Genomic DNA, 8419 nt, shown 5'->3' on the forward strand with positions numbered 1-8419 from the left:
CACATAAAGCTTTCTCCATCCACTTAGTAGTAGTGGAGAATTTATTGAGATCTTTTTACGGATGCACAATACTGTTGGTAAGAAGCCTGGGATCTTTTTCTGTCCTCAGACTCTGTCATGTCAGTGCTTTTTAATGTTCACAAGACAGTAAACTTAAGTATTGTTTCCAAGAGATGAGCTAATAAGGCATACAACTGTAATAGGGTAAAATATACTCATTAATATCCTAAATGCAGTTCCCTGCCATGGCAGAGTACCGAATACTCCCACAGGAAGAGGAGGAGGAGGAACAAATGCAACATGAGTTTAAACTCATTCCTTGAATTAAATCCCACTTTTAAAGTTTTTCCTGGCAGTCAAATACATTGCAAATTATCCATAAAAATGCTTCTCTCATATCAGGATGAGCTGTTTTCATCACAAAGCTGTCATCTTCTAAAATACTAAAAATGTAAAACATATTTTAATATGGTAAGACTATAGGTAGGGCCCATATAATTTGATCAAGCACTATTTTTTATTTAGTAACATCTAAAATATTTTAACCTCTTGGACAATCACTAAGTCCTAAAAGCTGAAAAGCACCATGTTGCAAAACTCATTCATTAATGTAAACATGCTTAGCACTACTTGTGCATTAAATACAGAAAATATCTCAGCATGACAGGGAACACACTTTCCTATACATAGTTTCTGATACATGCCAAGTATAAGATAATATTCTCTGTACATGTGTGTGTACAGACACTAAACTCTGTGTGTCAAGCTAATTCAAGCACATCAAAGCTTGAGAAAGTACATAAATAGTACCAAAGAGGGCTTAACATTCAGCATTCTCCTCTTCTAGACGCCCCCCAAATTAATCTAGCACAAAAATACGTTCAGATTTTGTGTGGAATACAGTCACTTACACAATGTTATTGAATTGTATTTGCATTAGCTGCTGTAACTCTTCTATCGGACATTTCTAAACTTGGAAGGGTACTACCAGTGATACACATACCACTTCAAAGTGCAACATTGCCCAACACAGAGCTGAAGGACCCAACTCTTTACTCCATCGTAACTGTTGCCATTACTCTGACAAGATAAACACCAAGCAAGAGAAAAATGGGTACCCCACTTTGATTATATATAACAGCAGGCTTTGTAGCAGCCTACAGTAAGAGTACTGAACTAAAATAATTTAATAATAAAGACACATGAACTTTTGTACACCTATGATCTGTTGCACAAATGTATCTCTTTCGTCTTTTAAATTAGCAAAAAAAAAAAGTAACCTTCTCAACGGTACGAACTAAGGAGCATATAACCTGCTCAGCCACTTTTCAGCAATAGAGCAATCTCTTGTCATCTGACTACTGTACTTTTGACCCTCAAAAATATTCCCAACTAAAATATGTTGACATGTTTTTACATGTGATTCAATAATTATTGTTCTCAATAGTGTAGGATACTTATCACGTATTTAGATCAATGTTCTTTGCATCTCAGGTACTCCATCTTTCTAAATATTAATTTTTCCAGATAGCTTTAAAACTGTCCCATCAAGGTGACTTCAGGCTGCCTACACAAGGGGTGTAGAATCAGGTCATAAGTAAGGTAAGCTTGCTTTTGTAACTGAAATTGCAACATTGTGCAACACTGTGAGAAGTATTTAATGAACACCAGTAAATTAATTATGAATTGTATTCTAAATTTAAGTTACCTTGAATGTTTCTGAATCTTTTATTGGACTACAGGACAAGAGCATCAAAAGAATCTTCCCCATTCTTGTTTTTTTGGGGGTCAGGATAAAGTACAACATAATAGAACATTGTACTCTATTTTATTCCCGAAGAAAAATAGGTGGAAACTTTCTGAAGGAAATTTCAGTCAGCACTGGAAACAGACTGTCATAAAAGCTAGATATAAAATACTAATTTTAAAGCCTGCCTATGACTAGGTAATAGCAATCTGAGAAAAATACTAATACTAAAGTATCAACTATAAAAATTCAGCATTAAGTTATCATCAACTTACCTCTTTTCATGTTATTGTATTTCTTACTTTCAACAGAAATTACAGGAATTTCGTTAGGAATTTTCTGTTTGATATACTCCAGAAAGATTTCTTGCAGACTGGAATTTAAAAACTATAGTAACTACTGAACAGAGAAAGAAAAAAAAAAACAAACCACAACCCAAACAAACAGAGCCCAGGATCAGAGTTATTGTGAAACAGATGATACCGAGAAGCGCTAGAAGAGAACTGTATTATCTTGAGTTCTAAACTAAATAAAATGGGTTAAAATTATAAGTTTATGGGTGAACAATTTCCCTAGCAAACTTTAAGTAGTTCCGGATGTCAGTCTATACATCGGACAAATCAAACTATTTTCAATTATGTCATTTTTGTTCCTACCATCTAATACTAATAAACAAAACTCCCTTTACCACTCAAAAAGAAAATCACAATACATGCATTCAAGTAATGGATTATCAGGGCAACGTTATATGATAATTCAAAAAAGGGTACGTGCTCAGTTGTTATACAAGGTTAGTTAAGCCTTCTGTCACCCATCCCTCAGTAGTTTTCTGAGAAAGGCCCCCCTGTCACAAATTTTTGTGAGAATTTGACATGAGTCTTTGGGAGTGGCACAGAATTTGACAGAGATATTTAACTCTTTTCCAAATGTACTCTTCAAGGGGAAAAAAAAAAAAAAAAACCCCAAACCAAGATGCCTTTCTCGTAAGGATATAGAAGTAACTTATTAAAAGCACAGTAAGTGCTGTTTGAACCTTAATGAAAAGATTAATACTCTCCCTGCAGCCCTTTGATAAGAAAAAGTAGACAAAATATTTGTGGGGAAAGAACACGATTTTATCTTTCATTTAATTTCAAAATCATTAATGCACTTCGAAAAGAACTTAAATATAACCTGGATAATGATACATTAATGCAAAATTCCACGAAGTCCTGACTTTGTTACTAATGCATAAACTTACTGTATTTTCTAATAAGATATTGGGCAAGGTTTGGATTTTACAGTGTGCATGAAAACTAAAAGGAAATAATTTCTTTGATCTTATTTTCTGTTGGGTTATTCTTCCTCTATGTTATTAATATCCTAAGAATATGTCTACTATGACTTCGCCCTACTTTTGTCAACCTTTCTGTTTTGAAGACGGTTTTTTTCTGATTTGTCCATTGAAATTGCCTTGCTTTCCCCATGAAGGAATAAATATTTTTACCTGCCAAGGTATGGAAAACTATTTCACATAACTCACTTTTTCCTTCATGTGAACGGTATGTCACTCCTGCATTTCCTGGAAGTGTCATTCATCCAGAAAGCAGGGTATATTTATATCAATTTTTAAGCAAACACATATGCCTGGCAATAAACAGCACTCGTTTAGCAGTTCCATGGCTTTTGCTACTGTTCTTTGCTTCTGCAATAAACTAACATTTTTAAAAACTGTGTTTGAGGTTATTCTTCAGTTATTGATATTGGTGATCTTTTACCCACAGTGTCCACACATAGCAAGTCTCACTCTTGTCACACACTTCGACACTCAAAATCAGAAGAGTTTTGATCTGCATAGTGACTGTATAACTGTACAAATCATTCTATTAAAGGAAGATGGAAATGGGTGTTGCTATTTTTGACAAGAAATTTTCAAGAGTTAAAATGACATCATTTTAGGACACCAAACAGAAAGTAAAGTATCCACAGCTAAGAACAATTTACTGTTAGGAAAAAGTTATTAATGTATACTTCCAGAATTTTGTTATTTTTAACAACTAATGCTAAACAAATGCTTTAACAACTAATGCTAAACAGTGATTTTTTTGTGAATTTCTTTGTTTTCAGCTATAAAGAATCTACCAATGCTTGACTGAATCAGTAAATACTCTGATTGCACTTTGTATTTTACACATAAATATTGTGGAGAGCATGAGGTGTCTATTAGCGCTAAGCTAGAAAATCTCTGTGTGCCCCAGTCATCTACGTTCACATGGATTTCAGGCTCTATGAAGCTCTGTATATAAGACTGACTGTAGAGATCCCAGTTCATGTAAACCTGCCTGCTTTCTTTAAAAAGATGAACTGCCATTCCATTTCTATCTTTGACAGCATTTGCTCGTTTCAACTGAGGAGAAAAGTGCATAATCAAGTTCTAACTCTGTGGCAGTAAGATTAATAATTATAGGGTTATGCAACAGTAACAATAGTGGTACAGGCAAAGCAGCTATGTTAAATTTTAATAGCATTAAAAAGAGGGGAAGAAAGAGATTGAGAAAATTTCAGTTCCCTTCTCTGTCATGTGTTCTTGCCATCATCTTGTTTTTTCTATATTTAAAATACTTTAAGAATTTCTTCTGCAAGTAATCTAAGAGGACAGCTAACAGCAAATCTTTCAGTTTCACGTCATGATAAATAGATGTATACACCACAATTCAAGACAAAAATGTTTACTTAAATAATTATATTTATAGCTAACTTCTTGCATATTTTTCTAGAACATTTATTGAGATCGGGTAAGTTAGTATACTGAAAAAAATCATATTAATTAACTTTCTGGAAAGTGTTATTTTGAATAATTACATGCAACTGTATTTCTTTAATCTAAATATGCATGTCATTTTCACATACAAACCACAAATTATACACTGGAATTTTGCCCATATACTCTGGGATACTTGATAACTTAATTGTTTTACTTTTAAATCAGCTATTCATCTTTAATTTGGACAGCATACCAATAGTTAACCTTGCAATAAATTATATTGTCATAGCCCATCATTCTTTAAGGAGATTAATTTTCTAGGCAAGCAAGTTTAGTGTGAGGAACTAAAAGTTATTACTGTGACTTTTTGTAACCCCTCAAGCAGGCTTGTGAACAACTAAATATCATGTGGCTCTGATATATACTGAGGATAAGTTACTGTGACTTTTTCCTGTTCTAATTTTTTTTTTTAAATTGCTAAACAGAAACCAATAGTTTGCAAATTTCTATATGCTGAATTTGAAGCATGATCACAAGACAGATGGTCAATCTCTTCAAAGATTCAGTTGTATTTAAAAGGAATCATATTAAAATACTATTGAGATTATTACAAAAAATAAATTCTTAAGGGACATCTCGATTACATCCAGTGCAATGTACTGTAACATAGAAATGAACATCAGGATAAGACACTTCTTGCATTCATGGTGCATGCAAAACTCCCACTGAAAGTTTTTGAACCATCTCTAATCCAAAAGATCAGAAGGGGTCTTCAATAGCAGACTGCTTCCCACACCCTACACTTTCTGTCCTTTGTGTAACAAGGTGTAAACATCTGTTTTAAACCTTATTACTCTACACTGTACAAAATAAGAAATTATTTTGCAGCAGCTTAGGTAACCCTTCACCAACAGTGGTATACTTGGTTTAGAGAGATATGACAAGGATGAAAATAAGGACAACTATAATCTAATTCCACTACACCCATCTAAACTGGGAGAGCTTGGGAATTTAGAATCAGTTTTGATCTCTCACCTTCACTTTCTACTATCACTATATCATCACAAAATAGATTAAACACCAAAGTATTTGCAAGCAACTGTTTTTCATTGAGTTACAAGAAGACAGCATTCACCTCATAGCTTTATACAGGCACACCTTTCCAATGCAAAGGATGGGCTTGTAAAATGTGGGTGACATACCACGTAAAAGTAACACAATTAGACCACGGTCTCCCCTGTATTTTGAGAATTCCTAAACCATTTCAGATGTAAACTGGTACTGGACTTGGTTCATTGTTTGGAACTATGGAATATTTTGTACAACTCTACATAATATGCTCACCCAGTCAGACGATAATTTGGGGTCAAATACTGGCTCCTTTAAAACTGGCTGTAAAATTTCTATCAGTTTACTTAATTTACCTTTTGTGGGATGATGACGTGTTTTTGAACAGCAATTCTGCACCTTTTGGTCAATATCTGAACATAACATATTCAAAAATCCCTGCTAACACAAACATACATACTATATACTAAGCAGGCTCTAAACGTGAACCTCCTCCTTCCTCAGACTTTCTGAGGAAATCATTGGTCTATAATCTTAGGTTAGGGAAAAGAGTAGAAACTATTGATACTGAGATCACAATAATGCATAAACTGATCAATAATAGTTTCCTCACAAGATTTACGTCGCAATGAAAGCAGAAGTTGCCAATTCCATTATGTTTGTCGGACACAAAGCCCCCAGATTATCAGTGGGCTAAGTACTGTGAATCTCAGAGCTCAATTGGATCTTGTATCTTGCCAGTTGTATCTTTATTTTACTATTTGTTCTCGGATGTTAAAAACACTATTGGAAGCAGTCCAAAAATACATTGTTGGAAAATTGTTAATGCTCTAGTCATACAATGTCATTTTGAAGCTCCCTGGGAATTTAGATTTGCACAGCTTATTAGGATATGACCTTTCCCTTGATTTTTTTTATTTTAAGATCAAGTTAACATGAAATTTCCCCAGTGGGAGTTGCTGTGTTTCCTTCACAGATAAGGAAAAGAGCAATGGCAACTCCGTATAGAGACAACTTTCATACATTTCTACAGTACAGACAACTTTGTGGTCTTGACAGACATCCAATGCATTCCTAGAGGTTGAGAGGAAAGTCATGCAGTACGTTAACTAAAAAAAAAAACCCAGGAACATAACAAAGGTATTTCCCTGAATCTTTCACCCATTTTCTTTTTTTTTTTTAAATGTCATTTGAGATTAAGCTTTGAGGAATTTTAAGGCCTATGGACTCCTTGCATTCAGAGGATCAGGGTAGCACTGGCTGTGAGATAACGGCTTGTTTCTGGAACACATTCATATTCCTTTGGGTGAGCAATTACTACCTCTACAGCACTCTTTTTTTCTTCATGATACAGATCTTGTCTCACAAATTCACACACTTCAGCATTTCCATGCTTATTATATCACCATAACTTTTCCTGGGATCTTGTGAAGCTGATCTAAAAGCAGGAGGCTGAAAAATCAGTTCTCAAAATTTTCCTATGTGGCAGGTATTCAAAATGGCCAACAAGAATAATATGTCAAGTTCCTTGGTGGTCATTGAGAGAGGTTCCTCTAGAGGCTGATTCAGAACAGCTATAGTAGTCTCTTGCTCTAAATTATTCTGTAGAGGGATCTCTCTCTTTGTGATATGGGCCAATTACCAACTACCAATAACATTGTTTAAATACTCACATATAGTAAATATTTTTTAATAGTTTAAGACAGGTATATTCAACATTTCTCAGCCCTTATCTCTCTGTGTTGATGAAGCCCACAGAGATAATTAAACAATTAGAAGCTGAATGATGCCTCTTATATTTTCAAATGGTCAAGATGGCAAAAACTAACAACTGTTAATACGTTTTTGTTCAGGAGAGAATAATTTTCTCACTGAAAGTAAAATCAGTGGGTCAATAAAGAGATGGCTAAAAAGAATTAAATATTTTGCTTTTTGGATATTCAGGGTAAAAGTTTTACGCATTAAGCCTTTGCTATACAAACAACATTTTTACTCAATTACAGATACCAAAAGAAGAAAAGAAACTGATGATGAAATAAAATAAATTGCCTTTTTTTTTTTTTTTTAAACTTCTCATATAAGCAGTCTGTTGACTTAGTACTTTGGGTAGGTGTTGTGGATATAATGCACTTATAATGATGCCACATTATAATACAAAGTAATGCAGTATAACATAAATTAATCACAATCGTATTTGAATGTCATAGCAATAACACATCCAACAAAACAATACAAAGATTCAAATAATTCCTAAAACAACTTCAGCCAACTTTACAAGTTTCATTGGTCTGCAGTTCTTCTCATAGTAGTGATGCACATTGTCTGCTGTAATTTGGCCATGCAAACAAAATGTTGTCCTTTAAATTTTCCTGCAACAGCTGTTAACAGGGGGATGTCTCCATTAGTTAAATTTGCATTTCCAGAAACAGCCCTTCCTCTTTCAATGACTGACAAGAGATATGGGTTTACTACTCTAACAAGCAAGTAGCAGACAGCCTTAAAACCAATTTAGATTATATGCAGACTGCAGGAGTTAATTTGCAATTGATCTGAGGCTAATCTGTCTCTCTTGGGTAAGTACTAAGTCATTATCTACATCACCAGTTAAAGACCTCTATGAAACTTATGTATCTAACAAGGGAGTAAACAAATCCAAACTGATATGGATTTACTGAATACTGCAGTAGAGCACACTGATGTCATATATACTTAACTTTTCTGCAAACAAATTACCAAGATTCTAGAAAAATGCTAGTAATATAGAAGGAAAAAATTACAAGCTGAATACTACAAACTTACAGGAAGAAATCTGTTGGCTAACATAATTTCTAATAGAAGAATGTATCAGCAGGCATGTTTGA

The sequence above is a fragment of the Pelecanus crispus genome, chromosome 7 (genome assembly GCF_030463565.1).
Source record: "Pelecanus crispus isolate bPelCri1 chromosome 7, bPelCri1.pri, whole genome shotgun sequence".
NCBI lineage: Eukaryota > Metazoa > Chordata > Aves > Pelecaniformes > Pelecanidae > Pelecanus > Pelecanus crispus.